Source organism: Myodes glareolus, chromosome 20, assembly GCF_982192425.1.
Source record: "Myodes glareolus chromosome 20, mMyoGla1.1, whole genome shotgun sequence".
NCBI classification, from domain to species: Eukaryota; Metazoa; Chordata; class Mammalia; order Rodentia; family Cricetidae; genus Myodes; species Myodes glareolus.
The window spans coordinates 25,151,028-25,166,535 of NC_142045.1; the positions used below are offsets into that span (position 1 = coordinate 25,151,028).

Here is a 15,508-nt window from a genome sequence, read left to right on the forward strand (position 1 = left end):
ATAGCGTCTGTTCCTGCAACTCAGACGTGTAGGTAGCACATATTTTAGAGTGTACCTGGTATCTATGCAGGTGGACAAAGGAGCCACAATCTCCACTATAAGCCTTTGGACAGCATCTCTCACCGAATCAGCAGCTTGCCTTTTCAGACAGGCTTGGCTGCCGGCTGGCTTCTCTGGCCTGCCTGTCTTTGTCCCCCAGTATTCAGATTTGGATACAGGTCTTCACGCTTGTTTAACTAGTGTTCTGACCCACTGAGTCACCTCCCCAGCCCTCTCAGGCTTTAATTAGATCTTAGTTAAATCTTTAGCATGTCTGTGTGTGTGTGTGTGTGTGTGTGTGTGTGTGTGTGTGTGTGTGCACGCATAATCTCTTCCCTATTATTATTCATCCTTGGCAGGAATTACAGAAGCCAACAGTCACTAATAAAGATGCTAAAACCACTCTGCATTTACTGCTCCGCCTATTGAAAACTTTGAATTCAATCGTACATTGCTAAGCTACTAAACTTCAATCACAGGTTACAAGTATTACAGAAGCTATTGAAATAGATCCCACTGTAAAAATGTTTTTATGTAAATGACTCTTATTAAACATGAATGATTTATAATTCATCAGAAGCCGAGCTAAGGGTTGTTTGGGGTTTTTGATAGTTTTATACTATTTTTTCATTTGGGGGTGTTTGGGGATTTTTACCTTTAAATAAATCTATGTAAGTTTCTTATGTGGATGTTTCCTTTCATTTTTTTTTTTTTTACCTCTGTTAGGATTCATGGGAAACAATGCCTGGCATCAAAAGTTCCTCAAAGAAAAAAACGAGTCCAATAAATAAAACCATGATGATAATCTTTTCTCATGGCTAGACTTAGATCTCATTAGTCACCACTTAGCCATGAAGAGATATGAGATAATGGTGGGATAATTCATTCAGGACACAAATCTTTCTTAGCAGAATTCCTTATTTAATAATTAATTCTTTAAGTGTTTCTTCATCGTTCTTCTGGGGGTTGCCTCTCTTTCAGGAGAATAATCTTCAGAGAAACAATGTCATCTACCAAAGAGGACTTTGTCTGCTTTTCTCCAATGCCACTTGAAAAAACTTTTCTGCCCTCTTTAGAAGCTGTTTGGATATACGTGCTTCCTCCATAGGGACAAGCTACTAGACTTGTTTTCAGTCTACGGACGATTTTAGAATATTAGATGAGCAATGATTTCTGAAAGCAAATTATCGCCTGAATGCAGTAACATGGAAAAGAATGAATTACACATGTAATTTATCCATCACAGGCAGATCCTAAACACTGATTATGTCCGTATCTGTGCAGAAACCGAAGATGATAGAAAAACTCCCCAGCTTTGCTAACTTTAATTTTCTATGTTTTATTTTGTGTAATTTCCTGACAACTATTAACTGCAGATGGTCCCTGCCTCCTGTAAGAACAGCCTGGATGCAGATATGAGCAACTCTAAGTCTGCACTGCAGGCAGAGATAACTCTAACTGCATACTGGACTCCTGTGGGCCCTGAATCAACAAGGTTTGGGTCCCGATAGTCAAGCCTCAAACTCACACCAACACAAAATACAACATATGCACCACTAGATAAATTCAGATAACTGTAGCATTCTATAAACATTGAAACTGAGTCCTTGGGTTAAAACAGAGTTCCATCTAAGTGGGGTCATCCAAGACAGTACCCTAAGCACTGGGTCTGGGACTTTTGAGTTTTTCTTTTGGGGACTCTCTGTTTCTGTTCCCATTTGTGGTTTCAGAGTCAGTAAGCAGTTATGGGAAAAGGTAAACTTAAACCACTAAGGCTGCTCCTCCCTTCCCGACTTCAGTTTGCTCTCACATTGACCTTCCCATTACCGCTGAGGAGTTTCCCCTCTTGACCTCCACACCACCTGCTCCTAATACAGGTCTCCCTGTAAACCCCGCCCCTCCTAACCTCCACTCCACCCACTCCTAACTCAGGTCTCCCTGTAAACCCCGCCCCTCCTAACCTCCACCCCATCCCCTCCTAACTCAGGTCTCCCTGTAAACCCCGCCCCTCCTAACCTCCACCCCATCTCCTCCTAACTCAGGTCTCCCTATAAACCACAACTCCTCCTAGTCTCCACTTCATTCCATCCTTACACATGTCTCCCCATAAACAACACCATGAGAACAGAATTTTTAACTTCTGCCTTTGCAAAGCCTGATCAGAACATGCTTGTTATCCTCTTTAAATTATTCAATCCGTAGCCCTTCTCAGCTCCTAAATGTCATGGTTTTTCACATCTGACCCTTAATTGTTACTACAATAAAATTGTATTTAAAATCTGTGAAAAAAAAATGGAACTTACAATGTGTTGGTGGAGTCTCTTGGGTTTAATTAGTGGTTGGGGTTTTAGAGCAAAGCCCAGAACCCTTCAAGTTACTTTGGTTTCTTAGAGTGGCCTGGATGATTTAACTGAGTTCACTCAAACAATGAAGACACGGCCATTTTTCTTCTTATACATTGATTTAATTTTGTGTGCATGTATTACTACCTGCATGGCTGGTAACCACGGGGTTTAGAAGAAGGCATAGAACCTTATGGAACTGGAGTTACAGATAGATGAAAAACACTGTGTGGAGGTCAGGAACTAAACCTGGGTTCTTTGAAAGGGCAGCAAGTGTTCTTAAGCACCGAGCCATCTCTTCAGTCCCTCTTTCTATACACTGAGGCAGCTATCTAGCTGATATAGTGGCACTATCTGTGAAAGTAAACTTGAACTCATTTTCTTACAATATAGAACAGACTCAACCTTTGTGTCTGAAGCCACAATCTTCCTGTTAAATCTTGGGTTCTATTCTTGATCTACTTGTTAAGTCAAAACATAATCATGTGTGTTTATTTACTGCTGTAGGCCCAACGCCTTCAATGCTACCTGTAACACCATGTATGCTGAAGCGCTGCTGCGTGATTTCTTTGTTGAGGCCTCTGCACATGGATATGTAAGTTGAAAAGCAATGTTTGGCATGGTGTGACTGAGTATGGAAATTGCAATCTAACGACCAGGCATGGTCCCCAGCTTACTAGTTGCCCCACATCTGACTTCTCTGTATTTCACTGTGCCTGTCTGTCAAATACTATATCAAAGAGTTGTTGTAGAAGCTAATCTTGTCATAAAATGAAGACAGTGTCAACACAAAGGAATTTAGTATCTATTAACTCATTTTACTCTATACCAAAGAAATAAAAACTACATTTGTAAAAGAAGTACAAATGAAAATTATGGCAACAACAGACTCTTCTGCCATACAAAATTTACTAACACATACACGTATTTATTTATTTATTTATTTAATAGGAAAGTAAAAGAAGAATCTACATAAACAAAAAATAATTTCCGTGATATCAAGTTTTATTGACAACCAAAACAAAGCGATGACCCCTTTGGTGCAGGGGTCCCGAAGCCCCCCTTTAGCAGGGCCCTCCCTTCAGTGCTCACCGCACTCCCATACTTGCCAAAGAGATTTTTTGGATTTGCGAACTTTTCTGGAGGTATTAATTTCTGTAATTCTCTCATCCTGTTAGCTGAAACTAGAACACCATGTTTGTCTTTGCACCTTACCTGAAAACTGACCTTAATTAGGGAATAGCTGAGCAACCACTATAGTTCCCAGCAATCCAAGACAAATCAGCCAGTGAGAGGCCAGGAAAATCATGGTGCAGACCAAGGGACCTCTGTTAGACAGACTCTGATTGTACCAGGTTTTACCTCCTCTGCTCTTTCCTTTCCTGAGTCCCAGCAAAGGTTGGGTTCTTGGTGCTGCCCAGACCATCTTACAGCGCTGAGATGATGCTGAATTTAGCAGACACGTGCTTCTCGGGAATTTAAGATGAAGAACCCTCAACAGTGGGAACTGCAGAAGACACTGAACACGCTCAGGCAACTGACGAAAATCCAAACTCCTGCTGATGCCAAATGCTGTGGAGTGAGAGAGCTGAAAGCTGACTCTAACCTTTTACAGCTCATGTGCTTACATCGCTCTGCATGTCTCTGGGACTCAGAACGATCAGACCCACCTGGTCCTGAACTAGATGGTTGGAAAGTTGCAGAGATTTTAGAGGAAACAAAAGAAGAAAAGGTGAGGCCAGGGCCCAAAGATTTTTTGAAGTTAGCCTGCCAATCAAATTATAGTATATAATGTGTTCTATAGTTTGGAAACTGTCACTATATTCTCAAAATAAAAGCTCCATAGTATAAAAAGGCTTTTTTTCCCCTAACAAATCAAGCATCACTCAAAATTTTAAAAAAACAAAAAAAATATTAATGTCAAAAGAGAGCTGATATAAGTCGACATGAATTGGTGACAACTGTATATGTTATTTACAAAACTACAGTTGTTTAGCATATTGTAAATGATTATTAAATTAATGCTTACTAGAATTAATATTATTTAGTATTACTGCTTCAGTGAAATTCACAGGAAATTACTGTTCTAATACACAATACATCACACAACTAAATATTTTCAACCCAACCTTTCCAGTCACTTTTACTTGAGTTCATGCACATGAATCTCTATCAGCAGTGTAATCACAGGTCATTTGTTTACCCATCCCTACTGACTCCCATGAATTCTGACCTAAGGGAAGAAAAAAAAAAAAAACACTGGAAATTATTCCCCTAAAAGCACAGAATGTGTGTCTGCTCAAGTTTAAAAAAAAAAAAAAAGCCTCAAAATTTCCTTCCTAGGATCTCTCTGTAAGAAAATAAGAATCTTTGTCTAGGTTTGTGGGAAGGCCAAGACACTGCTCAGCATGAAAGGTAATGGATTAGTGATGCCAATAGCTCAAGTCCTCCACAGATCCTTAGCAAGGAAAATGACAGGATAAACAACACACCCTAGGTCCCTGTGTGTCCTTGGGTCTGAGAAGCACTCCCTGTTTGGAAGCACGTGTGAATTGGATGCATGCTCCACTCCCACGACACTAAGTTTACCCTACAGAGCACAGAGAACTTACACAGCATTGCTAAGAGGCTACTGAATGAATTTGAGTACTTGCAGATATCTGACATGCAGGCAAACTTTGAACCTGTTTACATTCTATGCTACTTTGGGTTAAAGTAGTTTTTCCATGATCTCTCTAACACAGTGAAAAAGATTTAATGAGGAAAAAGGAGAAGCAGGATGTTAAATTCCTACGAAAGAAAGGAAAACAGCAAGAATCTGTGCCTTAAGTAGCTTTACATCTTCCATTTTGTTTGTCTGATAGTTTAAAAATAGTCACTCAGTTAAGATAGCTTTCTAAACCACACCATTCAAAATGCAGAGTTGGACGAGCCATTCCCAATGGCTACATCTACAAACAGCCCTGTTCCTATGGCTCAGGGAACATAGAAGAAGAGGGGTTGGAAAGATTGTCAAGAGCCGGAGGGCCAGAAAGTTTGTTGTGAGACTGTGTCTCCTCGTAATGTCAGGCGCTCACCCATAAAGTCTATATCAACATGACGGCTCGTGTGTACGCTCAACAAGGACAATATCAAGAGGCGTGCCAAAGTGAACAGGGGAAATACCAGGAGGCCTCAACACTACACAAAGAACTACAGGCAAGTTCTTCAGAGTAGAAAAAATAGTCTTCCTCCGGGAGGAGCACAGTAATTGGTTACCCAATACCTGAAAACATACATACAAGTAACATTATATAGATGCAACAGGTTGTGCTTTCGTGTTTAGGGGAAAAATACATGTGTGTGTGTGTGTGTGCGTGTGTGTGTGTGTTTGCATATAACAACAATTAATTAAAAAGAGGCCATAAGTGTGAAAAAGAGCAAGAGGAGTAAACAGGAAGGTTTGGAGGGAGAAAATAGAAGGGAGAAATAATATAATTATATTATAATCTCAAAAATAAGAGAAAAATGAATAAAAAATATATTTCTAAAGAATTGAAGGACATGAACAGGCTCATGCCTACAGTTATTATTAGTACTGCTGAAGCAGTATAACTACTGGGCATTTTGTTACAGAAATGTTCCTGTCAGAATTAATGATTTTGCCACATAGGCACAGGAACGTCTCAGAGTTGTGAAGTTCTGCTTACTGGAAAAAAAGTGAAAGCCAGTAACACTGCTTCACAAGCTCTGTCTTACTCTGAGTCCATCTCTGAAAGCATCACTGTAGGCAAAGGACCCGCTGTGTCAACCTCTCACAGAAGGAAACAATGCGTACATGTGTGCACAAGTTTGAGAATACAGGATGTGAACATCTTTTCACACTGGAACATCACAGGTGAAGTGCTGTCAGGAAGAGGGCATCAAATGCTTAGCAGAAGTTAGTGCAAGTAGGGATATACAACATTAAAATTATAGTGCAAAACTGAATGGACTTGCAGGTCTCATGCGTTTCATTTTTCCAGAATTTTCAGACAAAATTGTTTGTAAAACATGATGAAAAGACCATGATCTGGTATCTCTAAAAGAACAGTAATGATGCCAGCCATTGTTATGTTGCAAATACTCTGTGGTAATAACAGGAGATGTTCTGAAATTAACTTCAGCACTTTGAGGGAATCTCATCAAATCATTCCTACTGTCTAATCCAGATGTTAACACCAGAGGTTTATCTCTACGGATGACATAGTGAACACTTCACTTTTGAGCCTAAGTATATTCACCTCCACATGAAAATACATTCTGTGGACTCTTCCCAAAGACTCTGAACAGCGAAGCTGAGTGAACAGGCCAGAGCAGCCCTGCATTAACATGACAGGAAAGAGCACTACTGAAACATGGTATCACTCTTCCGGCAGCTTGGAGTGCTGGGACCTTCTCTTCCCATCTGTTTTTTCTCTTTGGGTGACCCATTCATCAGCCACAAAAACCCTCCTCAGAAAACAAGGATGCGCTTGGTCAGCTGTTCCGAATATCTGAAGTGTCTCATGCACACCAACCGGCAAGTTATAAGGCTTTCAAGCCACAGGCAGAAGTCACTTGTAGACTACCATAAATTTAAACTACAAGTGCAAATAAAAATTAAATTAACGAAGCACTTAAATGTTATTTAGTTTATACACTTGACCTCTTACTTATCTTTAGTTTACATGTTTACATATGGAAAGATGTAACACGCACATACATTCCTACTTACCACAATCCAACTGTTGTAACACATTTATTACGAAGTAGAGCTGCTTTACTGTACTACAGCTAAACTTAATCCCATCTTTAAAACTTAACATCACCAGTATGCCAATGAAACCCTATCAGCTAATTTTCTCCTCATAATCTCCAGTAATATGCCTAGTGATTTTTTTTAGATTAACACTTTTTCTACTGTTAAACTTGGTGTGTGTGTGTGCATGCGCGTGTGCGAGCACATACACACGCACACATTCATGTGTGTATTGGGGGCCAGGGAATGAGGGAATTCTCTTCTTCTAACCAGAAGTGAGCTATAAACCTAAGTCACCTGGGAGCTCAGCCAAAGTCTGAAACAGCACAGCTGAAGGGTACAGCCATTTCACAGGGTCCTCTCAGAGAGTATTTGGTTTGCTTTCCTAACTTTCTAAAAATAGTAGATTACACAAGCTACCTCCATCTCATGGCTCAAGAACTCAAAAGAGGCTGGAACGGGGATTAAAAGCAATACAGAAAGCAGATTTCATTAAAGAAGTCAGGCTATTACAAGTTTTGCTTGTACAACGTCTGTTTACTCTGAGACAAGCGAGATGATCTGCTGGTTGCAAGCCTCAGAATGCTCCAAACTTCAGAACTTCGAGCATGAGTCATACGGATACTTAAGTGTTTTAAGATGTGTTCTGGATCTATTTTAGCCACAAGCATGAACACCAGAAGACTGCTAGCTAAAAGGTAGAATTCCAAACACCATATAAAGAAGGAGGGCTCTTTCAGTGACACATGAGACACAAATACTTAACTGCACATCCAAACAGAGTTGATTGATTCTTATTACTTATCTGACTAACATTTAAGGAGCTATTGTCCGGGTATAAAATTCTATCATGAATAAATTTGTGTTAATTTGTCTGTCTAATCAAATAAAAAAAAAACATTTTACCAAATTTAAAAAACAAAATTTAAACTACAAAACTCAGCCTATTTTTAAAAAACCAAAGGAAAAGGGTGGACTTTGCTGTGATTACTTGTATAATAAAATCATTTTACGAATAGACTTTAAAAGTTAACATTCTTTTCGTTGTTGTTGCTTTTTTAAAACGTCCTTGATGTGGCGGTTGAATCTCGTTAACCACACGGCGTGTCTGTAAGATTGCTACTTTACTCAAAGGGGAACTGTTCTCTGACCACAAGCGAATAGTAACTTAAAAAAATATTTGGAGGTGGAAAAATAGAAACTGAATATTAATAGCTCACAATGTTTCCAAACCCTGTGTAGGCAGGTCTTCTGTGAAACCATTCAGCATCACAGCCAAAAGTAATGTCCTTCATTTCATAGCTAGGAGTTCACCACCAATTACCTATAGGATTAAAAACTGGATTTGCTAGGAATTGGGTCGAAAGGGAGTTACTTATGAACACGGCTGGTTAACAACAAGAGCAATTAGTCCTCTGCTCTTCATTTTATGGATCCCTGGCTCTAAATTACACCTGAATTCGTGACCATTAATTTAGGACTGACATTCCTGAATGTATCAACGCTGTGCCTGTGTTTCAAGGCCAAGGCAGGGGCTGTAGTAACTGACAGCTCCTGCTTGCCTGTCTCTAGGGCTCTGCCGATAGCCTGCTGTTCTGACACAGATCTGTGGTTACTATCACACACCTCCTCTCAGCCTATTCTAAAGAATGAAATTTTGAAATCCTTGGCAAAAAAACTTTACCAAAGTGAGAATCCCAAAGTGAACTAAAAGCAACCGGGTGAAACGGCTAACCTCTAACTCACCCTGATGTGGTGAGAACAGCACTTGGATTACAGTATGCTGTGTTTTCAAAAGGACATGATGGAACTATGAGACTTCTTTACAGATGTAGATAGGATGGTGATCATCTTGGAAGAGTCAAAGAATTAATTGCAGGTATTTAGTATTCAATAATCCATCTGATTAAACCAAGTAAGTTGAAGATACCCCAGAACACATTTCTAATATTGCCCTTGTATTTCAAAATAGACATGCTTGCAATCTTTTATAAGATCCATTTCAAACTTGATAAACATGCTAACATAAATCTTTTCTTCTTATCATGCATACAAAGCTAACTATGAACATTTCTGACCAAAAACATAGTAAGTAACAACTGGTAAGACTCTCACAGCAAAAGAACATATGTATTTCCTCAGTATGAAAAATCTAATAAAGAACAGTATTTGGTTCGTACCTACATATAAAGCTCACATTCAATAAAGTATGTGGTTCACATAAGCTACTATATCAACTGAAAGAAATCTTACATCTAGTCAAGTTTTTCCAAAACTGCATGGCTTTAGCCACTAAAAATTATCTCACAGAAAAGTAAAGATGTACCCATGATCAGCTGACATAGAATCTGCCATTCATTTCTAAGGACTTGACAAGTTTACCAGCAAAGGAAAACAACTCATATTCAATCAGTGACTGTCTTGGCCTTATTCTAACACATGAAAGTGTTGAACAGGAACATTTACCATTGCTGAACAAAGATCATACTTGGTTATCATCATATTACAACTGCATCGGTACACAACACTTTCTGCTCTAGGGGGAGAAATCAAGGCGACTGGAGTTAAAGGCCTGATAAAGTTCCTTGTAAGTTTGGCTGAACTTGGTTCTATGACATCTCATTGAGAGTCCCAGTCCAACACCATGAACCAGAACATGCTGCATAACTAAAGTGTTAACAAAACAATCCATAATCCCAAACTTACTGTACTGTGTGCCCATACCCCTTAATCAATCATTGCATATCCTTAAAAGTACAGAATTATTTACTCACTTTCAGTGAATCAAAGCAGGCGATTACTCGTCCATTTTCAACTTGGCAGCTTTTCGAAGGATGTGCAAATTTACACTCCGTGTCTGGCCGTGAGCAAGTCCCTCTTTGAAACTCTCTACATACTTCCAGTGTTAGCCATTTTGTGTCCCGAATTGGTGTGACACTAACAGCCATGTTTATATTTTACAGGTAGTTAAATGGTCAATGAAACCAGCAAACCCAACCCTCTCAAAAAAAAAAAAATCAGTAACCAAAACAAAAAAAAACAAAAACAAAAACAAAAACAAAACAAGATAGGAACTGATAAAACTCAGAAGTGTGAAATGGCAATGAGAATGTCCGGAAGGCTGTTTCCCCACTCCCTGCTTTCACGGCACGTGGAAAAGTGTGACTTCAATATCACTAGACCTCCACTAGAAATTCACAGCATGAAACTGTTAATTCAAAGAGGTTTTGGTTTTTAGAGAAATACCAGGATTGTGAGTGGATGGGTGCTTACAGGAGGGCCTGGAATCAGCCTTGTGCTCAGTAACCCCTTCCCAGTGCCAATTTGGAGCCCAAAATGCAAGCATGAGAACGTGGCAGACCCTCTGACACCGGATTTCCAAGCTGCTCTCAGCAAAGTTGTCTGACAGGGAATCTCCTCACAGCTGAATTTGCGATGGAGTTTGGTGGTGCAATCGGTATTGATTAGTTTGGCATAGACAGATGCAGCAGTTTAGAGCAAAATCGAGAAAATGATTTTTTTTTTCCTCCTTGATTTCCTGGCAGAAGGTATCTTACTTTTTCAGCAAACTTTTCTTCTAAACTAAAGCAGCCTAGGGCAATGGCAGATACTCAGAGCTTTTCTCCTGATTAGAAGTAGAAATGGGGGTGTCTGGGCTAGAGGTGGAGGGCGGATGTGCTGTCGTCACAGTCTAGCTGGCAGCAAGCAAGGCAAAAGCAGAGGCTGCTCTAGAAGCGGTTCCAAGCAGCAGAGACGTCAGGAAAGGCACTTCTTAGTACCAACCTGTAGAGAAAAGAGATAGGTTAAGATTTACTAAGTAGCATTCACTAATGTCCTATAGTACCACAACCTTGCCATGTGATACCAGACTAAGCAACTCAAAGTCAGCCTCTCTCTGTCTCTGCTTCTCTCTTCTTTCTCTCCTTCTCTTTCTCTCTCTCTCTCTCTCTCTCTCTCACACACACACACACACACACACACGCAAAATACTTACAGTGAGGCATATTGCAGCCAGCCATCGTAGATTTATTAAAAAGGGGGCCGTTTCCCCTTGTGAAGCAATGCATGATAAAGAGATAACCAATCACAGATAGTGTTGCAGCAATATTCTGGGCAGAAAGCCAATAGTGTGGGTTGTCTTATGAAAGGTCGCGCCTGTCAGACGTTCATTACTATGCTATAAGCACAGAAAATGTCCATCAGATGTGACTTATTCCACTGCAAGAGGACGAGCATGTGGGTTTTGAATTTACCCAACATGCAGTTAGTGGACTAAACCATGTTAGTTTCCAAATAGCTTCTAACGCAAGAAGTCCAAGGACTCGACAATCTCTCCGGGGGAATCAAATAAAGGTCTAAAATCCGCAGCTGAAGTCCAAGCTGCTTTCCCTCTGGCACTTCCCAGGGGTGGACACTGAGCAGCCTGCTGCTGCTGCCCCGACACGTGAATAAAAAAGGAAAGGGGTGTTTACGAATGGTACATTCTCCTGACCTATCCAATTCACTTCCTCCTAAAGCCCAAGTCCTGCCCCTCCGCTGAAAGCAGCACTCATACTGTAAAACTATTCCATTCAGCCATCAGACACTGTGTCACTATATCACAGGCAGGCGAGGTAGGAACAAAAGCATCCTTTATTCAGACATTTTTAAAGCAGAAGCTGAGGTCTTGTGGCAAGAATAAGGAGCGCAGTGTTGTCAGTGTGTCTGGTAAATCTGAAGTCAACCTCCAGGGAGAAAGTGACTCCATTGCAGGAACATTAATTATTAAGTGAGCAATTTGATTTGGGCAGCAGGATGCACTTCGGAGGCTCAGTCCCACACTATGCTGGAGGGTGGGGGCCGAGGCGGTTGCCTGAGGCTCTGTTAACTTAGGAGAACACTCCTTAGCACAGGGCAGCTTTGCTCACCAGCTTACTTTCCCTTTAGAAAGGACAAGAAAAAAATTCACAAAAATTTAACTAGTTACAAAAATAAAAGTGTGTATGTTTGGGGTTGCTTTCCTTCTGAACACTGTCGGTAAAGAAAGTCAGGATTTTTTCTAACTAGCACCTTCCAAGTCACCAACAACACAGAGTAATGGTGATTGCAGTCAGTTTTTTAAAAGAAACTGGACATAAATGGTACCTTCGTAATTTTGGGATATAGAATAGAGGCAACGAAGATATCCGTCCTAAAAGCCTGACTATCTAGTAGAATTTAAATTTTTTTAGGACTAATCCTAGTATTCTTAATAGTATTCAGAGAAAATTCAAGCTACTTAACAGGTTTTTATATTTAGAAAACACTCAACAGAAAACTGCAGTTTCTAACAGGGAGTGAAGAAGTAACTAACCACAGTGTTCAAGAAGAGTCCTCAGGTCCTAAGGCTCAGCTCTGCCCAAGCAAGGTCAGTCTGTCCAGTTCTGGCAAGTCCGTACTCTGTCTAATGCTCGGTCTCTGCTCAGCAGTCACAGTTTCTCAGAGCCTCCATGGCACGAACACAGAACACATGTGCTCACCTCCTCTCCAGCCCACACTGATTAACCCCTCATCAGCCACCACACCACACCTCCAGGAAAGCCAGAGGTGACACATCCATCACACTACTCACTTACACACTAGCATCATCATTTCGGAATTACCTCTACACATCACCCCTGTCGATGAAGCATTTTATTTTCTTGTATGTTGGAACCACTGAACCACATGCTTCCAAGGGCAGAAACAACACTACTGTCTCAGCACCCTGAGGACAGTGACAAAGATACAGACCGAGTGACTTCCAAAAGCAAGGGTATACAAACGATTGTTTACTATGGTGGGACTGAGCTTACCCGAGGACACAAAAGTAACACACATATACAGATGTAATCAATTATATGTGAATGTACTCAAATACACATTGAAAGCACGTGCAGACTATCACCTCTATAAATTCCAGGGTCCTGCAGGCCCTCCATCTGCCTAGGAGTCTCTGCAGAGCCTTGGACTGCTCCCTCACTTACACAGCAACCTTCGAGCCACCTCCACTTGAATCCTCTTCTCCTCAGGTTTCACTCGCTCAGTGGTGGGTGATCTTATGTGCCACATTTATTTCTTTGCTCAAACAGTCATCCGTAGGTCTGATCTCCCCCTGAAACTCCTGCTTGTCTGACTACATCTTCTGTTGCCGCTCTCGCCAGTGTCAAACTTCCCCCAGCTTCCACCTTGACTGGTTCCTTCCCAAAGTCGCCTTCCTTCCCTAGACCTATGCACACCCGTCTGCCACCTTCACACAGCGGGTCATTTTAAGTTTTCACAAGAGTTGAAAACCCTGCACCAAAGGGGAATAAAGTCCTGCATGACTGTGTACCGTCCCCCTCCCCTCACTATGTGTCTTCCCCAGACCAGTGTCTACAATCTACACAGGCTGCTTCTGTGCTGTGCTGTCCTTCACATTTGTACCCACGTCACTATAACTCCCATGCTTATCACTTTGCTGCTCAACAGAAGTTGTCAACCCTGGAAAAGCCAAATGAATTCACATTTGCTTCAGTACCACACCTCAACACAGAACCAACACACACAACTCTTTAGCTTATGGTCTCACATCCCTGTATCTTTAGAGGGATGAGTTCTCGGGGCTTCTGCCCATAGCAGCTACTGAACCCCAATAGTGTACTATACGTGATCACTTCATTTGGCTGAACACCCCGTATCCCTGCCACCCAGCAAATCTATTCTTGTTTACATTGCTATAGATACCATCTTCTCTGTAAAGCTGGACCAGCTATGATGAAAAAAGTAAAGGAAAATAGAAAACCATGATTCCATCGCCTAACATGCTCATTACTTTAGAACTGTTTGTCGAATAGTATCAACTCCCTGAGGGCAAGGTGTATTACCCAAACCCTAGATCCTGGAATATAGCAGACACTATTAGATGCTTAATATATGTATAAATTTTATTCATATAAATAGGAACAAACATGTTTAGGCAGGTATAATAAAAATCATTGGGGAATATTTAATTGTAAAGTACAAGGTTCAAGCTACATTTTAAAAAAAGGAGAATTGGCACCATTATAAATATCCATGTTCTCTGGTGGCCACGGGTATAGAATATGATAAAGTTTCTTTCTTGAGTTGGTTATTTTTCCTTTCTGTCAAGCCACAGGCTTAGTCGCACTTTAGTATGAAACATACATTAATTACAAAATTGCCTAGAGATTCTAGTTTGCTCTATTCCATTTCCAATCTATTTAAGAGATTCTTCAAAAGTTCCAACTAAAAGAACTATAAACACGTTTGTAAACTGATCATACTAGAACACACATGCAGACGAGAAGCAGCATGTTTATGACTGACTGAGCAAGACAGGGAATAAGGAGAGAGGACACCCATCTGTGCCTCCTGGGTACGTTCAGTTCATGAAACTGTTTGCTTTAAGGTAATACGCAAAGGACTTGGATCAACACTGAACTCTCAAATGTAACTTCGACTAGTAAAGGTATTTTTACCCTACAAGCCGATTATCAAAGACGCTATTTAGCAGTGTGTGGGCCCTCGGACCTAGGAGACGACAGAACAGCAAGAACACTAAGAGTTTGAAGCCAGGTTAAGCTAAAGTGAATTCTAAGCCATCTTGAACTACATAATGAAAACTGTCTCAAAAAAGAAAGAAAGGAAGGAAGGAAGGGAGGGAGGGAGGGAGGGAGGAAGGAAGGAAGGAAGGAAGAAAGAAAGAAAGGAAAAATAATGTAAGGGTAACATACAGATTAGAAGAATTTATGAAAACATTTTTCTCTGAAATAAAGGTTTGGTTTTTTAAATAACTACTAAATGAAATGAATCTACTTCTAACATGTTTACTAATAGGTAAATTCTCTCTGTGATGTTTCTGACTTTATCAATATATTATATATAAAGTTACCTCAAAAACAAATGGTTTGTTTTGGAAATTTAAAGGCTTTGTAACAAGAATCAAACTTTCTGGTACCCATGGGAAAAGTTCTCAGCAACCGACTGATCAAATTCTAACCATTGCTTTTCCTAACTCATATGACATGTCTACAGCCAAACACTCTCGGCCACATGATCTAATTTCACTAAAGTGATGTCAGAAGCCATGTGTACAGTCTATGGTAAGATAAAATATAACGAAGGAAAAAGAAAGGAAACAATATGAAAGAATCCACACAGTAAAAATTGGGCTAAAAAAGATAAAGAATCAAGATTTGAAAAGCACAAAGGGGAACGAAGTCATAAGGAAGTACGAGTGGTTGTTCTTGGTCAGCTAAAGGCTTGGACACTCAGAAGAGTGTGCATCCATTGAGGCCTCACACGGTGTGCAATAGAAGGTAAATGCGTGCCTACAAGATGGAACAATAGCCTCTAAGCAAGACGTTAG

General features: G+C 40.4%; 1 protein-coding gene across 5 annotated transcripts in view; it reads right to left on the bottom strand.

The window, feature by feature from the left end:
- The window catches only part of Mbnl1 (muscleblind like splicing regulator 1), a 176,246-nt gene that overhangs the window by 105,647 nt on the left and 55,091 nt on the right, over positions 1–15,508 (bottom strand). The window contains exon 2 of one of the 5 annotated variants that reach the window (XM_085682457.2): positions 10,698–10,923. The exons of 3 other annotated variants lie outside the window; for them this stretch is intronic. The gene's annotated coding sequence lies outside the window, so the exon portion shown is untranslated. Of the gene's footprint in view, positions 1–9,914; positions 10,057–10,697; positions 10,924–15,508 lie in introns of those variants that run through there. One more of the 5 variants, XM_087899487.1, reaches the window with a different exon arrangement.